A 19602-nucleotide genomic window follows, 5' to 3' on the forward strand; every position below is an offset into this window, starting at 1 on the left:
ACCCATGAAAGTTTTTCCAATTGGTAATTTTAGGCTTTAATTGCTGTCACTGAGACCCTAGTTTGGGTGGTCTGTCTCCCTGCTCGCTCTCTTGCCTGGTTTATCTGCACGCGAATGTGTGACGGCTGTCAACCAGCCACCTTGCGCCCTCACTGGGTCTGCCTGTTGCCACCTCATGCCTGGGAAAGGCCAACTGCCGCCTGTGCACCTGGGTTGGTCTGGCCACTTTTTCCTGCTGTGACCCCTCTCTGCCAGCTGCCGACTCTCTCTGCCCCTCTTACCAGTCTGGATGAATGGTTCATTGTTGTCGGACTTCAGTGCAGTTCAATTTTCTTTCTGTTCTGGTTGTGCTCTGTTTTCTAAATCTTTGTTGTTCGTAAACTTGGTTGTGTGAGGAGGTACAATGTTTTCACCTATGCCTCCATCTTGGCCAAAAGTCCTGGATTTCATTTAACAGGAAGCCAGTTTCTTTCATAGCCTTTGCACATAAAAATATTTGTAGAACCTAGTAATTAAATTCAGATACTAAATTACTACTAAGTTGATCAAAAAGTTCATTCTTTTTGGAAGATGCCTCTAATAACATATAGTTGTCTTTAACTTTATTCAAAACAATTTTGTTAGATTGTATTGTTACAGCTGTCATACCAGCATGCATTAAAAAAATCAATGGGCCCTGGCTGGTGTGGCTCAGTGGAATGAGTGCCAGACGGGGAAGCAGAGAGTTGCTGGTTTGATTCCCAGTTAGGGCTCATGCCTGGGTTGCAGGCCAGGTTCCCCAGCGTGGGGAGCTCAAGAGGCAACCATACATTGATGTTTCTCTCCCTGTCTTTCTTCCTCCCTTCCACTCTGTCCAAAAATAAATAAATAAAATCTTAAAAAATAAAGATAAAGAAATTGTTTTAAAAAATCAATGGAACAGAATAGAGAGCACAGAAAGAAACCCAAGTATCTATGGTCAATTAATATTTGACAAAGGGGGAAGAAGCATAATATGGAGTAAAAATAGCCTCTTCAACAAATGGTGCTGGGAGATATGGACAGTTACATGCAAAAAAGTGAAACTCGACAACACAGTTACACCATACATAAAAATAAATTGAAGGTGGATAAAAGATTTAAATATAAGTCATGACACCATAAAAATGCCAGAGGAGAACATAGGCAAGAAAATCTCAGATATTCCACAGAGAAATATTTTCATCAATATGTCCCCTAGAGCAAGGGACATAAAGGAAAGAATAAACAAATGAGACTTTATCAAAATAAAAAGCTTATCCATGGCTAAAGAAAACATCCACAAAATAAAAAGGGAACCAACTGTATGGGAAAACATATTAGCAAATGATACTTTGGATAAGGGTTTGATCTTCAAAATATATAAAGAACTCACATAGCCCTGGCTGGTGTAGCTCAGTGGATTGAGCGCGGGCCTGTGAACCATACGATCGCGGTTCAATTCCCAGTCAGGGCACACGCCTGGGTTGCAGGCCAGTTCCCAGCAGGGGACTCACGAGAGGCAACCATACATTGATATTTCTCTCCCTCTCTCCTTCCCTTCCCCTCTAAGGATAAATAAATAAAATCTTTAAAAAAAAAAGAACTCACATGACTCCAATCGAGGAAGACAAAAAATCCAATTAAAAATGGGCAAAGGACCTGAGCAGACACTTCTCCAAAGAGGACATCTAGAGGGCCCAGAGACATATGAAAAGATGCTCAGCATCACTGACCATTGGACATATGGAAATTAAAACCACAATGAGCTACGATTTCACATGGGTCAGAATGTCCATCTTAAACAAATCAACAAATAAGAAGTGCTCACAATGTTGTAGAGAAAAGGGAACCCCAGAGCACTGTAGGTAGGAATTCAGACTGGTGCAGCTAGTGTGGAAAACAGTATGGAATTTCCTCAGAAAACTAAAAATGGACCTGCCTTTTGACTTAGCAATTCCATTGCTGGAATTATACCCTAAGAATCCTGAAGCACTAATTCAAAAGAACTAACGCACCTCCTTGTTCATAGCAGCACAATTTACAACAGCCAAGTGCTGTAAGCAACCTAGATGCCCATCAGTAAATGAGTGGATCAAAAAACTATAGTGCATTTACTCAATGGAATACTATGCAAAAGAAAGAATGAAGGAGCTCCTGCCCTTCATGACAGCATGGATGGATCTGGAGAGCATTATGCTAAGTGAAATAAGCCAGGCAGTGAAAGACCAATACCATATAATCTCACGTATTAGTGGGACCTAATCAGCAAAACAAACAAGTAAGCAAAATATAACCAAAGACATTGAAATAAAGAATAAAGTGACAGCAACCAGAGGGGAGGGTTAGGCGAATAATGGATGAAAATAGGTGAGGGTCATCAAGGAACATGCATAAAGGACTCATGTATAAAGCCAAATGCAGTAGGATGGAGGGTAGGAGGCAGGGATGGGTAGGGCAGGGTGGGGTGGTGGAGTAAAAATGGAGATATCTGTACTTGAACAACAACAAAAAACTTATCAAAATTGGTTAGTTTTGTGTAGCCATTTTAATATTGAAGATGAAAGAAAACAAATAACATTTTCAGTACATTATGCTTTATTATTTCAAGAAAGGTAAAAGCACACCTGAAAATAAAAATAAAAATATTTGTGCGGTGTATGAAGAAGGTACTGTGACTGATCTAACGGGTCAAAAGTAGTTTGTGAAGTTTTGTGCTGAGGATTTATTGCTAGTGGTACTCCACAGTCAGGTAGACCAGTTGAAGTTATCAGTGATTAAATTGAGATATTAATTAACAACAACCAATTGTTATATCATATGGGAGATAGATGACATACTCAAAATATCCAAATCAAGAAAGTTATTGGTGAAAATAAAAAAATATGTCTTATTTTATGGTAAAAAACTGAATGGACTTTTTGCCCAACACAGTATTTGCTGCCTGTCTCAAGTAATCAGTGTCAGTATGACATATAACATGGTGGATTTCAACAGAAAGAATTTTATTCATGTCATACCTGTCTGATAAAATTTTCTTAAACCATTAAGAATACACAGGTATCAAAGTGCTGTACCACCTAAGCTGCAGGTACAATACATATTGACACTAGCAAATTGAAAAGCATGAAATGATCCTTTTCCACTTCCCACCCTCCTAAACAGAGGTTGCTAAATTGACCTAATTGTAAATTATAACAGTATTATAATGGGAATATGAAAGAATCCTTTGCATTCAGTTTTTGAACGATGTCATGTATGCCACTGTAATACTTGTACTTCTCCAGTGTACATTTCAACAGAAATCTATGTAAAGAGAAAGGAAGATTTACATATTTAGAAGGGCTCAAAAGGAGAATCGTAGGACTGATTGCATTTAGCCCCTTTGATTAAAAATAAGGATTGACTCAGATTAAACACCATCTCCCTGGCTGGTGTGGGTCAGAGAGTTAAGTGCCAGTCTGTGAAATAAAAGGTTTCCTGTTCAATTCCCATTCAAGGCACATATCTTGGTGTTGAGCCAGGTCCCCACTTGGGGATATGCTAGGGCAGCTAATTGATGTTTCTCTCATACATCGCTATTTATCTCCCTCTCCTCTGTCTAAAAATAAATAAATAAAAGCTTAAAAATTAAATATCATCTCTGATATCTCCTATCCTAAGACCTTTATAAGGCACATATGAGCAATTTTTCATGCCAGACTCATTATTTAAAGGCTACCATGTGGCCACTTGCTATATAGCAAAGGCATAAGAATTATAAAACCTTGCAAATTTGACATTCATTTCTATCTGGGCACCCCGAGACATGAACTTGTTCTAGATGACTAATGAATAAATGATCACCACATTTTGATGAGGCTAATATTATATAATTCTGTATATTTAAAAGTGGTGACTTTCTCAATGGGCTTGGTTTCATAATTGGAGAATGTTGTTGAAGCACTAACTAGATTTACAGAGTTAGGAATGATTTTCAAAATAAGTTCCTCCTGCATCTGTTGTGCCTGCAGCAATGTAAGTATAATGGACTTGCATTTGGCATCAATGACCACTGCTGGATGCCAAGTCCAGCCATGCACACCTGCATCTCAGCACTTAGAGGCACTGTCTTTATCAAATATTTGGCTCAGTAAATCTATGGAAAGCAAAAATGGTAACTGTTTCAGGCAACATTCAATGTCTGAATTGGGAACATAGGAAGGTTCAAAAGACTTGTTGAAAATGAAAAGGGTTTAGCGATTCAAATGAAAAACTCAATTACTTTTCAATACATAGACCTTCCTTTTCAGGATGAATTTTTGCAGTTTGCTTTAGATTTGAAATAGCATATCTGGTTCTTCATTGGTAAAAGCTTAAATCATATCAAGATGAGAGAATGGAATATGTGCTATTTTTTTTAAGTTCAAACTTTATATTGCTTCCTCAGAGAGGACTAAATTTTGTTGACTAGTGATATTAGAGAATTCCTTCAAAGTTTCCTTTTTTAAAAAAGATTTTATTTATTTATCTTTAGAGGGGAAGGGAAGGAGAGAGGGAGAGAAATATCAATGTATGGTTGCCTCTCATGCGTCCCCTGCTGGGAACTGGCCTGCAACCCAGGCATGTGCCCTGACTTGGAAATTGAACCGTGATACTCTGGTTCGCAGGCCCACGATCAATCCACTGAGCTATGCCAGCCAGGGCTCCACTTTTTTTCAAAGAGGGGCTTTCCTACTTCCAAGTAAGCAATCTAATAATAAATTATGATTGGAAAACCAAATAAAATATATGGGAAATCGGTTGACTGGTACTAATATGAATGTGTATGAGGTCTGAAATTCAGTTTGCTATTCCAACTACTGTATTCCTGACTGTGCCATTTTACATCATTATACTTTTCCTTAGACACACTCAGTTGCAAGAAGAACACTAACCCTACTAAAAAGACTTTTGCTTGGTACTTACCAGATAAGAAAATTAAGAAAATAATTCCTAGTGTCTCTTACAGCCCAGCTTTGCTGATGTCATCAGCAAAATCTTTAAAATAGTAATTCAAATTCCAAATATTTCAAACCACCAAGAATATCTTGGTTTTATTATTTTCTAATTATTGATGTTGCAAGTGAAAGACAATTGCAAAGATGACCCTTATACTTAGCTGGAATACAATATTTTCCAGGAGCTTTGATAGATTCTAATGATTCAGTGGAACTAAGTGATAGCTTCTATATAATGAAAAGGAAAAAATGACCAATACTGACAAAACTTCCAACATAAATTGGCAGTAAGTACTTTCAAAGACCAGCTGAAAAACATTAATAAGATGACTGGAGTAGTTTGAACTTCCCCAGTCTCTAATGCAAGTCTACCCACACTTTTCAAGCATCACCCTGATAAGTATTGCTGTGAAACCAGTTTTCTTGACCCCTGCAAAATATTAAGCATGATCTTCCATAGAAGGAGCATTCTAGTTTTGAATCTCAGAAAGCATTTCACTTAGAAATGACTGGAAAAAATATTTGTTCATATGCTTCTATGTTCTTGCTTCCCTCATGATGTTCAGCAAAGGAACACCTTGATTAAAATAATACACCTTCAAATGACTTTCTATAATTAAATGAAGTTAAAAGGTTGAGGTAAACCCTTTAATGGTCCTGACAAAAATCACACGAGAAATTTTTCCTTCTTTGGTATTCTGGATTCCCCAAGATATTAACCATTATTAGTATAAAAGGAAATAACAACTACTATAAATATACAATTTACAAACACATAATGTTCTATACATTTTCAAAATTTTAATTGTTCAAGTATAGTTTTCTGTCTTTTACTCCCATCCCAGCTCACCTCCGCAGTGCTCCCCAGCCTGTCTGCAAACATTGGGTGGATTTTTCTGTGCAATTATTCTATTGTCCTCATTTTATAGAAAGGAGGCAGATTTTCATAGTAGAAAAAGTATGCATTTTGTGGTCAGTCAGGCCAGAACATTTACCTCAGATTTATTGTTCAGCAACTGGATAAGTTTAGGCAAGTTGTTTGATCTTTATGAGACTCTTTCTCCATCTGTGACACAGAATGTTATGTGATAAATACAGTTATGAGAGTAATGATAATAATAACTACATTAATTGCATGACTCCTTTGTGACAGTCACCATTCCTAGAAACCTTATTTATTTGGGATATATTAATTAAGAGAATAACATTTGGAGTCAGATCTAAGTTCAATTCCTAATTCTACAACCTACTAGCCTTGTAATACTGGGAAAATTACTTAAATTTTCTGAGTTGCAGTTTCCTCAGCAACAACATGGAAACACAAATGCTTATCTTATAGAGTAGTTGTTTCAATGATCAAGTGAACATTTAAGCCCCATTTATTGAACATTTAAGCCCCATGAGGGAAGATAGTGGTCAGGTAGGTGGGAGCTGAACCCACTTGCTCATGTATCCAACTGGCACTCCTAGGTGATCTTCTGAAGAACAGAGTGAACAGCCAATGGAATCCCAGCTTATATGAAGTTTGGAAGCCAAAGATAGCAGAGGACATCTAAAAACAGATCATAAGGAGATTGTGTAGACTGACAGGAAGATCTCTGGGACATGCGCCAGGACTGTGGCTGCTCTGGTGCTTAGGTCTGGCATCAGGGACCGCAGCTGCTGCAGGAGCTTTGGAGGAGAGCTGGATCAGTAATAGTAACTTCACTACTCCCTCTCCTCCCAGAGCAGAGAAGCCAGTCCCCTGCCAGAAGAGACCCGGATGCTTGAAGTCTCTGCATGGGGGAGGAGAGGGACACAGTGGGATTTTAGGGGGGAAGATGGCGGAGGAGGAATGGAAGTCACACTCACCTCTTCCCGGGGCCAATCTGGGATTACAACTCAATTGTGGAGAAACCACCCAGAACAAACAACTGAGCAATAGCCAGAGAGAAGACATTTAACTTTGGACAGAAAGAAGAACAAGCTTTGGAACAACCTGCATAGTAAGAAGTGTGGAGGAGACTCGAGAGTGCTGGCTGGGTGCCTACAGGTGGCATCGCTGGAGGGATACTTAAACAGCTGGTTGGATCTCCCTGAGAAGAATGGGGTCTAAACTCTAAGCTAGGATTCTCAGCCTAGAGCACCAGGGCCCAAAAAGTACATAGATAACAATCAGCTATGAAAAGCGTCAGGGCTGCAGAGACAGGCAGCTGGAGGTGAAAAAGCCATTTATAGGGCCCAAACACAAATTTTCATTGGCACCCACTTACCCTGGGCTCTGGCAAAGGCAGGGGCAAGTTGGCTGGTTACGCCTGAGGAGAGACTAAGGACTGAAGCTTGGGGAAGAGAACTGAGAGAGTAGATGCAGGGATCCTGGTGCTGAGTCATCTTCCAGATGGCAGCAGCCTTGTGCTCAGGCACACTACTCCCCTCTGAGTGGCAGTGGCCTGAGGGAAAATAGTAGCCCTGACCACAGGAGTGTCTTTGCCCTGGCACTGTGATGCTTAAGCCTAAATGCTGAGTGCAGAGTGACCAGATTAACAACCAAAGGAGATAGGCAGAGGCAGTAGATCCCTGGAAAAGGGAGGGGCAGAGTGGACTAGATAGACATGAGGAAAGACTGGGGATGGAGGCCTTGGGGAGAGAACTGAGAGAGTAGCCACCAGGATCTGGGTGCTGAGCCAACCCCCATAGGGCAGAAACAATCAAGCTCTGGCAGACCACTCCCCTCCAAGCAGCAGCAGCCTGAGGGAAAACAATAGCCTCCACCTCAGGAGGGATTTGGTCCCACCCTATGATGCTTAAACCTGATGGTTGAAAGCCCTGGCTGGTGTAGCTCAGTGGATTGAGCATGGGCCTGTGAACCACAAGATTGCAGTTCGATTCCCAGTCAGGGCACATGCCTGGGTTGCAGGCCAGTTCCCAGCAGGGGATGCACCAGAAGCAACCATACATTGATATTTCTCTCCTCTCCTTCCCTTCCCTTCTAAAGATAAATAAAATTAAATTAAAAAAAAACAAAAAAACAAGGAAGATCATTATTTAAAAAAAACCTAATGGTTGAATGCAGAGTGACTAGATTAACAACTAAAGGAGACAGCCAGGGATAGCAGATCACTGGAAGTATTGAACAGGCTGCCTAAGATCAGATGGGGTCAACATCTGACATCACCAGAGGCAGATCCAGAAAGAAACAAACAGAGGTATATACAAGAGGCTACCGAGATGAAAGCCACTGTGGTGTTCTTTATGATTTGTGATATTTTCTTTCCTGTATAGCTCTTTAACATCTATTACTTGTCCAGCAAGTTTGGACATATTATGTCCCTAGATTTTATACTATAGTGTATTTCAATTCACATATGCTGCCCCTCCCTCCTCTTAGCCCATTTTACCTTCCTCTTTCCTTGCATTATTTTCATTTCAATTTTTGTTTTTTCTTTAGCTACACCTTATTCTCATCCCACACTCTTACTATTTCTCCCCTGTGCAGACACAAAAACCAATGTTCTTGTCAAGGGTCATTTCACATCATTTACCCGTTCTTAAAATATCTGTGTTCTTTCTTCGCCTTTAATAATGTTTGCTGGTTGATTGTGGGTAGGATAGTCATTGTTGCATTGTTTTTTCAATTTTATCTCTAGAGCTCCACTAATTCTGTATTTCAAATATCAAATTTTACTAGTCTCCTCACTTACTCCTTTTTTCATCTCAAATTTTAATTTTGCTTTCTTAGCCTATTTTTTCTTTTTTGTCTTTCTTCTATTTCTTTTTCATCATGCACCCTTATTTTTCTTTGTTTTCCTTTTTTCTTTTTTATTAAATCCCAAATTTCTCTCTCTTAGCCTAGTTTTTGTTTGTCACTCTTAGTATTCCCTTTCCCTCTGTCATTTCAAAATCACTTTTTCATTCCTTTTAATGTCTCTTAGACTTTTCTTTGTTTCTTTTTCTCTCTTATTCCCATACCACCTATGTTAACTTTATTTTATTATTTTTTCTAAGCAATTTTCACCTATATTAATTTTAGCTAGTTTGTTGTTGATAGTACTGTGGTGAATATTTCTCTCGAATTCGGCTTCTAGAATTTTGTTAATTATTTACTATTTTCCTTCCTTTTTCTTTCTCTCTCTCACTTTATTTTATTTATGTTATTTTCATTCCTGTTTAAACCTAATACAATACATTTATCATCTCATATTCTGTTCCACATTCTTCATTCCCTGTTTTATTCAAGAGGTAAATTTTAATTTTTCTCTTTCCATTGCTCCAACTCCCAACTATTATTAGTGCTCTTCCCTCTACCTTCTCAAAATCATTTTTCTTTCAGTAGGCCATCTCATATCCACTCTCCTGTTTATAATAGTTTTAATGTCATTACACCATTATTAGTACTAGTTAATTTGCTTTTGATAGTGTGATTGTGGGAGGAGTTATATTTGTGGGTGTGGGTGTTTCCTGAGCTTTGTAGTTTTGTTGTGGCAGAACCTGCACAACAGCACAGAAGATGTGGTGGGTGGAGTGACACTCAGTAAACCAGCTGGTGGGAAGGAACCTCCAAAGAATGACCCAACAACAATCAAAACCCAATTACATCCAGAGAACCAGCATAAAAGGCATAAAGGGCATCACAAGAGCATCAAGTTCAGGTGATGAAGGAGAATGCACCACTGAATCTCACAAGCTTTCTGTCATATAAGTTCACACCACAAAGTCAGAAAGCCAAAACAGATCAATTTAAGAAGCAAAAGCAAGTAAGAAGGGTCCCACAAATAATGGGAAGGCAAAGAATCAACCCCCAAACAAAAATCCTCAGAAAGAAGGCTGAATGAAATAGAGGCAAGTCAACTATCAGATACTGATTTCAAAACAATGGTTATAAGGAAGCTGAATGAGCTCAGTGAGAATTACCAAAAAATACATGAAAACTCTGAGGAACATACAGCAAACTATATCAGTATATAAAAAAGAACATAGAAACAACCAACAAGGGCCAAGAGGCAATGAAGAATACAATTTCTGAATTAATGAACAAAGTAGAAGGAATCAAAAGCAGGCCAGATGAAGCAGAGGGCCAAATCAGTGAGCTGGAGGACAAGGTAGAAAAAAAAACCAAGGAAAAGCAAGAAAGGAAAAAAAGACTAAAAAAGAGTGAAAGAGGGGTAAAGAGAAATGAATGACAACACAAAATAGAATAATATCCATATAATAGGGATACCAGAAGGAGAAGAAGAGAAACAAGAATAGAAAACCTGTTTGAAAATGTAATGATGGGAAATCTTCTTAATTTCATAAGAGAAAAAGTCACAGAAGTCCAGGAAGCCTAGAGGGTCCTAATCAAGAAGAACCCAAAGAGGCTCACTGCAAGGCACATCATAATTAAAATGACAAACTGAATAGAGAAGGAGATAATCTTAAAGGCAGCAACAGAAAAACAGGAAATAACATACAAGGGAGCCCCTATAAGGCTAGCAGCTGAATTTTCAACAGAAAAATTACAAGCCAGAAGAAAATGGCAAAAAATATTCCAAGTAATGAAAAGGAAAGGCCTACAACCAAGACTACTTTCTCCAGCAAGGCTCTCAATTAAAATGGAAGGTAAAATAAGGAGTTTCCAGGCCAAAAGAAGGCTAAAAGAATACACCTCCACCAAACCAGCATTGCAAGATATGCTAAAGAGACTGCTTAAAAAAGAGGAAGGAGAACAGTGAAAGAGAAAAGAACAAAGGTACAAAGGGAGTAAAATACAATGAAGAAGTACCTATCAATAATAATTTTACATGTAAATGAATTAAATGCTCCAGTCAAAAGTCATAGGTAGCTGAATAGATAGAGAAACATGACTTGAACAGATGCTACCTACAAGAGACCCAACTCAGAACAAAAGACCTACACAGACTGAAAGTGAAGGGTTGGGAAAAAAATACTCCAAGAAATGAAAAAAAAAAAGTCTGGGAAGCAATACTTATATCCAAAAAACAAATAGACTTCAAAACAAAGGCCATAAAATGAGACCCAGAATTACAGTTCATTATACTCAAGGGAAGAATCCATCAACAAGACATAAATATTACAAATATATATGCACCTAACATAGGAGTACCCAAATATATGAGTAAAATCTTGGAGGACTTCAAGAAAGATAGAGACAGCACCACAATTACACTAGGGAATTTTAACAACCCACTGTTAACAATGGATAGGACTTTCAAACAAAATATCAAGAAGGATATTGCAGTATTGAAGAGTGTCGTGGATCAAATGGATTTAACTGATATACATAGAAACTTTCATCCCAAACAATCAAAGTACACGTTCTTTTCAAATGCACATAGAACATTTTCAAAGACAGACCACATGATAGGACATAAAACAAGCCTTGACAAATTCAAGGAAATTTAAATCATATCAAGCATTTTCTCTTATCAAGCATTTTCTCTGACCACAAGGGACTGAAACTAGAAACCAAAATCAAGGAGAAAACTAAAACCCTTCAAATTCAGGGAGATTGAAAATCATGCTTTTAAACAATGAATGGATTAAGAATGAGATCAAGAAAGCAAAAAGTTTCTGGAAACAGCCCTGTCTGGTGTAGCTCAGTGGATTGAGTGTGGGTCTGTGAACCAAACAACTGTGGTTTGATTCCCAGTTAGGGCACATGCCTGGGTTGCAGACCAGTTCCCAGCAGGGGATGCAGGAGAGGCAATCATACATTGATATTTCTCTCCCGCTCTCCTTCCCTTCCCCTCTAAAGATAAATAAAATCTTTAAAAAAATTTCCAGAAGCAAATGAAAATGAACCCATAATGGTCCAAAACTTACAGGGCACGGTGAAGGCAGTCCTGGGAGGGAAGTTCATAGCAATAAAGGCCTATCTAAAAAAGATAGAAACATTTAAAACAAACAACTTAACCCTACACCTACAAGAACTCAAGCAAGAACAACAAAAACAGCCCAGAGCAAGTAGAAGGAAGGGAATAACCAAGATCAGAGCACAATTAAATGACATAAAGACTAAAAGCACAATTCAAAGAATCAATAAATCCAGGAGCTGGTTTTTTTAAAGATAAACAAAATCAACAAGCATTTAATCAGACTATCAAGAAAAAAGAGAGAGAACCCAAATAAACACAATCAGAAACGAAAGAGAAGAGATTGCAACTGATACTACAGAAATATAAAGGACTGAAAGAAATTACTATGAACAAATATAGGCCAGGAAATTTGAAAACCTAGGTGAAATAGACAAATTTCTGGAAAAATATAATCTTCCAAATCTGAATGAAGAAAAAGCAGAAAGCCTGAGCAGATTGCTAAAAGCTATTAAAATTTAAGCAGTGATAAAAAAAATCTAGCCCTGGCTGGTGTAGCTCAGTGGATTGAGCGCGTGCTTGCAAACCAGATGATCGCGGTTCGATTCCCAGTCAGGGCATATGCCTGGGTTGCAGGCCAGTTCCCAGCAGGGGATGCATGAGAGGCAACCATACATTGATATTTCTCTCCCTCTCTCCTTCCCTTCCCCTCTAAAGATAAATAAAATCTTTAAAAAAATCCTCTAGACACACAAAAGCCTGAACCAGATGGTTTCACACATAAAATTTACAAAAAACATGTAAGGAAGAACTAACCCTTATACTTCTCAGACTATTCAAAAAAATCTAAGAAGAGGGAAGACTCCCAAACTCTTTACAAGGCCAGCATCATCTTAATCCCCAAACCAGACAAAGACACAATAAAGAAAGAAAAGTACAGGCCAGTATCACTGATGAACATAGATGCCAAAATCCTCAACAAAGTACTGGGAAACCACGTCCAGCAATACGTCAAAAAGATCATACACCATGACAAAGTGAGATTCATCTCAGGAATGCAAGGATGGAACAATATTCATGAATCAATAAACATTATATATTACATAAACAAAAGAAAAGTAAAAAAGCACATGATCACAATAATAGATGCAGAAAAGCATTTGATAAGGAAAAGCACCCATTTATGATAAAAACACTCAGCAAAGTTGGAGTAGACAGAGCATACCTCCACATAATAAAGGCCATTTGGTACATCAACAAGAAAAATAAGGTACCTAGGAATAACCTAACCAAGGAGGTAAAAGACCTATGCTCAGAAAACTATACAACAGTGAAGAAAGAAATTAAGGGAGACATGAATAAATGGAAGCTCTTGGATTGGAAGAATTAACATAATCAAAATGTCCATGTTACCCAAGCTAATTTATAGATTCAGTGTAATCCCTACTAAAATACCAATAACATGTTTCATAGATAGAGAATAACCATTTCAAAAATTTATATGAAAGTATAAATGACTACAAGTAGCCACAGAGATTTTGAGAAAGAAGAACAAAGTAGGAGGGATCACCATACCTGACATCAAAGTACATTACAAGGCCACAGTAATCAAAAAGTCTAGTCCTGGCATACGAACAAGCACATAGAACGATAGAACAGAATAGAGAGCCCAGAAATAAACACAAATCTCTATGGCCAATTAATATTTTACAAAGGGAACAGAAGCATAAAATGGAGTAAAAATAGCCTCCTGATAAAAATGGTGTTAGGACATCTGGACAGGATATGCAAAAAAAAAATGAGACTCAACTACCAATTTACACCATATTCAAAATTCAACTCAAGATGAGTAAAAGGCTTAAATTTAAGTTGTGATGTTGTAAAACTCCTAGAGGAGAACACAGCAGAAAAATCTCACATATTTCATGCAACAATATTTACTGATATGCTCCCCTAGAGCAAGGGACACAAAAAACAAACAAACAATGAACAAATGGGACTTCATCAAAATAAAAAGCTTTTGCATGGTTAAAGAAAACATTAGGCCCTGGATGATGTAGCTCAGTGGATTGAGCATGGGCCTGTGAAGCAAAGGGTTGTTGGTTCAATTCCCAGTCAGGGCACATGCCTGGGTTGCAGGCCAGATCCCCAGTAGGGGATCTGAGAGGCAACCACACATTGATGTTTCTCTCCCACTTTCTCCTCCCCTTCCCCTCCCTCTTAAAATAAATAAAGAAAATATAAAAAAGAAAAGAAAACATTAGCAAAATGCAAATGGAACCAAGTTTATGGGAAAATGTGTTTGCCAATGTTATCCCTGACAAAGGTTTTTTTCCAAAGTATATGAAGAACTTATATGACTCCACATGAATAATACAAACATCCAATTAAAAATTGGGCAAAGACACTGTAATCAAAACAGCCTGGTACTGGAGTAAAAACAGACACATAGAACAATGGAACAGATTAGAGAGCCTGGAAATAAACCAAAGTCTCTATGGTCAATTAATATCTGACAAAAGGGCCCTGGCTGGTGTAGCTCAGTGGATTGAGCACTGGCCTGTGAAGCAAAGGGTTGCTGGTTCGATTCCCAGTCAGGGCACATGCCTAGGTTGCAAGCCAGGTCCTCAATGCGAGGCACGTGAGAGGCAACCACACATTGATGTTTCTCTCCCTCTCTTTCTCTTTCCCTTCCCCTCTCTCTAAAAATAAATAAATAATTAAAAATATTTGACAAAGGGGGCAGGCATAAAATTGAGTAAAAATAGCCTCTTCAACAAATGGTGTTGGGAGAGCTGGGCAGCTACATGAAAAAAAAAAAAAAAAAAAAAAGATACTCAGTCACCAACTTACAGCATACACAAAAATAAATTCAAGGTGGAGAAAAGACTTAAATACAAGTCATGACACCATAAAAATCATAGAGTAGACCATAAGCAAGAAAATCTGAGATACTGCATGGAGCAACATTTTCACTGATATGCACTGTAGAGCAAGAGACATAAAGGAAAGAATAAACAAATTGGTATCTCATCAAAATAAAAAGCTTCTGTATGGCTCAAGAAAACAGCATTAAAATAAAAAAAGAACCAACCACATGGGAAAAGATATTTGGCAATGATATCCCAGTCAAGGGTTTAATCTCCAAAACATACAAGAACTCACACAACTCCACTCCAGGAAGACAAAAAATCTCATTAAAAAATGGGCAAAGGACCTGAACAGATACATCTCCAAGGAGGACACAGACAGGGCCCAGAGACATGTAAAAACTTGCTCAGCATCACTAGCCATCAAAGAGATGCAAATTAAAACCACAATGAGATACCACTTCCCACGGGTCAGAATGTCCACCTTAAACAAATCAACAAATAAGAGGTTCTCACGATGTTGTGGAGAAAAGGGAACCCTAGTGCACTGCTGGTGGAAATGAAGACTGGTGCAGCCACTGTGGAAAACTGTGGAATTACCTCAGAAAACTAAAATTGGAACTGCTTTTGACACACAATTCCACTTCTGGAATTATACCCTAAGAATCCTGAAACACTAATTCAAAAGAACCTTTGCACCCCAATGTTCATAGCAGCACAACATACAATAGCCAAGTGTTGGAAGCAACCTAAGTGCCCATCAGGAAATGAATGGATCAAAAAACTATGGTAGATTTACAGTATGGAATACTAAGCAGCAGAAAGAAAGAAGGAGCTGCTACCCTTTGTGACAGCATGGATGGAACTGAAGAGCATTATGATGAGTGAAGTAAGCCAGGTGTTGAAGGACAAATACCATATGATCTCACACATTGGGGCAACCTAATCAACAAAACAAATAGGCAAGGACAATATAACTAGAATCATTGTAATAAGGAATAAAATGACAGTAACCAGTGGGGATGTGGCAGGGACATTCTGATTTTTTTGATCTCACTGACCCATTCATTGTTTAATGTCATTGATATAGCTTCCTTGTCTGTTCATGGTTTTTGGTGTTCTTGTGGTTGATTTCTAGTTTCACAGCATTGTGGTCAGATAAGGTGGTTTGTTGGGAACTGCCCTGTCTGGTTTCAGAAGCTGTAATTTCCCGTGGCTAAGGCTGAGTAAAGGACCCTTGGATCATAAGTCACTGAGGAGACAAAGCTTATCTTTTTTGTAGGGACACCACCTCTGCCCCCTTTCTCTTCACCTTGCTTGGCCCCGGGAGGATGACCAGTTAGCCAATGACGGGTAAGATTCCTCAAAAGAGGGATGACTTAAGACAGGCATGGTCATGAAGGGGCCCTGAGGGAAGGACTTGGGGGGCTATAGAGAAAGGGGGTGATGGACCCTTGCCCCTCGGCTTTGACATAGCCTGAGTCCTCATTCTGTTTACAAGAAGTCTCCTAATCTCTTGGCTGCCTTACTTCCCTTGCCTGACTTAAGCCTGAAACAATGCTGGAGGTGGGTGTGGCCCAGTGCTAGAAAGGATGGGTTCCCTGGGGACAATCAGGCCTAAGAAAGAATGCATAAAATCCTATGAAACCTGCTTTGCTAATATCCTCAATTTAAACTATAAGGGTCCAAGCAGGAAGTGAGTTTGTTCTCCAAAGTTTTATGACCCTTTAACTATCTGACCCTGACTCAGAACAAACCCCCAGAGTTCTTTGGATGTTATCTATTGTTTGATCATTACAGCCTGACAATGATTGATGAGCTTTATGTATACACCCTGTATTCCTGTGCAAATTGAACCCAATAAAAGCTTGTCAAGGCAAGGGTTGAGGTGCTTTCCCCTTGAGAGAGAATATGCACTGTACCTTTTCCTCCATAGGACTCAGTAGTCCATGTGAACTTGTCGAGTCTCATCCATAACGCCTTGGACCCCATGAGACAGGATCTGCGTCAGTGGTTGATATGATTTCAATCTACTTAAATTTATTGAAAATGTTTTTGTGTCCTATCATGTGTTCTATGCTAGAAAATGTTTCTTACACACTGGAAAAGTTTGTATATCTCCTGCTTTGGGGTGAAATGCTCTGAGGATGTCAATTAAATCCCTTTGATCTTGTGTGTCTTTTAAGGTCACTGTCTCCTGGTTGATTTTCTGCCTGGAAGATGTATCCAGTGAAGTCAGTAGGGTGTTAAATCCCCAGTGTGTTTGTATTTCTGTCAACCTCTCCTTTTATGTCCATCAAGACTTGCTTTACATATTTAGGTGCTCCTATGCTGGGTGCACAAATGTTTACTAGGGTTATATCTTCTTGTTGGATGGTTCCTTTACCATTATGTAGTCTCTTTCTTTGTCTCTTACTATAACCTTGGTTTTAAAGTCTGTTTTTTCAAATATAAGTCCGCTACCACTTTTTTCTTTTCCATTTGCATGCAATATCTTTTTTCTACCCCTTACCTTTAGTCTGTGTGATTCTTTTGATCTGAGGTGGGCCTGTGGGAGGCAGCATGAGTCTTTTTTCCTTATTTTTAAAAAATACATTTTATTGATTATGCTATTACAGTTGTCACATTTCCCCTCTTTATTCCCCTCCACGCTGCGCACCTTCTCCTGCCGACATTCCACCTTTTAGTTTATGGCCACCTGTCTCAAGTTCTTTAGCTTCTACATTTCCCGCACTATTCTTGCCCTCCCTTGTCTATTTTCTACCTACCATCTATGGTATTTATTCTCTGTACCTTTCCCCCTCTCTGCTTCTCCCACTCCCCTGTTGCTAACCCTCCATGTTATCCTCATTTCTGTGGTTCTGTTCTTGTTCTAGTTGTTTGCTTAGTTTGCTTTTGTTTTAGATGTGGTTGTTAATAACTGTGAGTTTGCTGTCATTTTACTGTTCATATATTTTATCTTCTTTTTCTTAGATAAGTCCCTTTAACATTTCATACAACAAAGGCTTGGTGATGATGAACTCCTTGAATTTGACCCTATCTAAGAAGCACTTTATCTAGCCTTCTATTCTAAATGAAAGCTTTGCTGGATAGAGCAATCTTGGATGTAGGTCCTTGCCTTTCATGACTTGAAATACTTCTTCCTAGCCCCTTCTTGCCTGTAAGGTCTCTTTTGAGAAATCAGCTGACAGTCTGATGGGCACTCCTTTATAGGTGACTGTCCCTTTATCTCTTGCTGCTTCTAGGATTCTCTCCTTCATTTTAATCTTGGCTAATGTAATGATGATGTGCCTTGGTGTGTTCCTCCTTGGGCCCAACTTCCTTGGGACTCTCTGAGCTTCCTGGATTTCCTGGAAGTCTATTTCCTTTGCCAGACTGGGGGAGTTCTCCTTTATTATTTGTTCAAATAAGTTTTCTACTCGTGGCTGTTTCTTTTCCCCTTCTGGTACCCCTGTAATTCGGATGTTGGATCATTTAAAGATGTCCTGGAGGTTCCTAAGCCTCTCCTCATTTTTTTGAATTCTGGTTTCTTCATTCTTTCCTGTTTGGTTGTTTCTTTCTTCCTTCTGGTCCACTCCATTGATTTGAGTCCCAGCTTTCTTCCCATCGCTATTGGTTCCTTGTGCATTTTCTTTCATTTCATTTAGTGTAGCCTTCATTTGTTCCTCTAATTTGTGACCAAAATCAACCAGTTCTGTGAGCATCCTGATCACCAGTGTTTTGGACTGTGCATCAGATAGGTTGGCTATCTCTTGGTTGCTTAGAAGTATTGGCTCTGGGTCTTTGATCTGTTGTTCCCTTTGGGTCATTTTTTTTTGTCTTGTGGAGCCTGTTATGTATGAGGGGCAGAGCCTTAGGTGTTCACCAGTGTGGTGGAACCCAGTGGCTGGGTTGTGACACTGTATGTGGGGGCGGGGTCTGAAAGGGAACAATAGTGCTTGCTCTCCTATTTCAGTCCCTTCTGCTGCTTCCCACAACAAATTGGCCCCTTCTGGTGCTGGTTCCCAGGTGGGTAGGCTTGTATATGTTCTAGGACCCTGTGGGTCTCTCCAGTGAACTTTCCTGTGAGGCTTGGAGTCTCTCCTGACACCTCAACCCAACACAAATGTTCTCAATCAGTGCTTTTAAGCTTTATTTCCAAGCACTGGTGCCCTGGGTTGTGCAGTCTGTCTCACTGCCCGCTTTTTGTCTGGTTTATCTGCACGTGAATGTGGACCCTGGTCAGCCAGCATCCTCGAGTTCCTCACTGGGTTTGCCCGTTGCCTCCCTGAGCTTGGGGTCTGCTAGCCACCACCTGTGTGCCTGTGGTCTGCCAACCGCCACCTGAGCACCTGGGTCCCCATCCACTGCTTTTTCCTGCCGCGACCCTTCTCTGCTGGCCACCAACTTTGCCCCTCTTACTGGTCTGGATGAATGGTTATTGGACTTTTGCACAGTTCAATTTTTGGTCAGTTCTGGTTATTTTTTGTTTCTAAATTTTTTGTTGACCTTAATTTTGGTTGTGTGAGGAGGCACAGTGTGTCTACCTACACCTCCATCTTGGCTGGAAGTCCTATGAGTCTTTTTCTTATCCATTCAGCTACCCTCTGACTTTTGGTGGTAGCGTTGAAGCCATTTATGTTTAAGTTGATTATTGATAGATATCTATGTAGTGCATGTTATTGTTAGACTGTTTTCATCTGTTTTTTTTCCTTTCTCTTTTCCTTCTTGAATCAAAGGCTTTAATATTTGTTGCAGTATTGGTTTGGTGTTAAGAAGCTCCTTTAGGCCCTGGCTGGTGTAGCTCAGTGGATTGAGCACGGGCCCATGAAGCAAAGGGTTGCCGGTTCGATTCCCGTCAAGGCACATGCCTGGGTTGTGGGCCAGGCCCCCAGTAGGGGACACATGAGAGGCAACCATACATTGATCTTTCTCCCTCATTTCCCTTTTCTCTAAAAATAAATAAATAAAATCTTTAAAAAAAGA

The sequence above is a fragment of the Sturnira hondurensis genome, unplaced genomic scaffold (genome assembly GCF_014824575.4).
Source record: "Sturnira hondurensis isolate 20B ecotype Veracruz unplaced genomic scaffold, ASM1482457v3 Scaffold0003087, whole genome shotgun sequence".
NCBI lineage: Eukaryota > Metazoa > Chordata > Mammalia > Chiroptera > Phyllostomidae > Sturnira > Sturnira hondurensis.